This window comes from Rosa chinensis, chromosome 4, assembly GCF_002994745.2.
Source record: "Rosa chinensis cultivar Old Blush chromosome 4, RchiOBHm-V2, whole genome shotgun sequence".
NCBI classification, from domain to species: domain Eukaryota; kingdom Viridiplantae; phylum Streptophyta; class Magnoliopsida; order Rosales; family Rosaceae; genus Rosa; species Rosa chinensis.
Window position 1 is genome coordinate 19,039,616 of NC_037091.1, and position 1,303 is coordinate 19,040,918.

Below are 1,303 nucleotides of genomic sequence, written 5' to 3' on the forward strand. Positions count from 1 at the left end.
TAATCACTAATTATCATTAATATAACAATGTCAGGAAAAGAGAATCAAGCCTCATATTTTTGAGTTTATACAATAATAATAAATAAAAACATTGTTTTGAGTTTCGAGAACCAAAAGACATCCACGACACACACACCCAACACTCATGCTAACTAATCATAACTCTGCACATGAGACTTCTCGACTCCTTGTTATGGAGCATCATTCCTGTCAGCATGAAAGGTTACAAATGTTAAAATTATAATGCTATATCATTGGTTAACGAGGAAGAAGAAGAAGATGAATAGCATACCGCAGCTAGCTAATTAGAAATTCACTAGCTTCTTATCCACTAGAATCAGATTTCAAAAATGAACCAGGAAAAAAAAAAACATGAATAGTAATAAACAAGCAGCAAAATTTCGTTGTGATCATGTTAACATAGACAACAATTTGGTTTTTTTTTTTTTCGGAATTAATATATGAATACTTCAGGAATTGGTATCTAAAGATAACAAACAAATTTGTATTTGTAGATCTAAAATTAAAAACATGTATCTGTAAATCCTTAACAAGGAAACGAAAAAGAGAGAATTCTTACATGGATTAAAATTCATATCAAGGAATCTAGCAAATACGGAAGGATTATAACACCAAACTAAAAGATAAAGCAAACGAATTTGTATTTGTGGAAATAAAATTAACAACATGTATCTGTAAATCTTTAACAAGTATACGAAAATAGCGAATTCTTACACGGCTTCACAGCAGACGGTGACTGTTGGTTGACAGAGGGGGATGGTGCTTTTGCCCTTCTTTTCTCTACTCTCCTCTTCACGATACGACAGAGTTCTTCACACGACAAATACATAGTTATTCCGACGCCTCCAGCGCCGATCATCACCAGAACAGTATTCGCCGAAACCATTGCGTCTCTGCGGAATAAGCTTTAGGAATTTTAGGGTTCGCCGCTATCTCTATCTCTATCTCCCATCGGTAACTCTTATTTTATACTTGCCCAACGGGGCCTCGCTTCTGAGCAGAAGCTGCAGCCCAGCCCAATTACTTTTTTAATTAACAAAGAGATTTTTTTAATTTTTTTGGTTACTATAAGAGATTTTTTTACCCTGTGTTCTAATATTAGATATTATTGAGAAATTTTAAATACACACCCCTAACTACTTAATACACATCCCTATTATTTTATATTTCAAATTAGATTTTATAAGTAAGTTAAATGACCAAAATAGACATCTATGTATTAGAAGAAAAAATTGAATCGCGCACTTTTATATCTTTTTTTCTAAATCCTATACATTGCAAT

General features: G+C 32.8%; 1 long non-coding RNA gene across 1 annotated transcript; it reads right to left on the minus strand.

The window, feature by feature from the left end:
* Window positions 1-979, minus strand: LOC112196635. The gene is made up of 2 exons (XR_002935303.2): window positions 736-979; window positions 1-207 (listed from the first exon to the last, which is right to left on the minus strand). It is a non-coding gene; the product is annotated as an uncharacterized LOC112196635 (long non-coding RNA).
* Window positions 980-1,303: the final 324 nt, after the last annotated feature.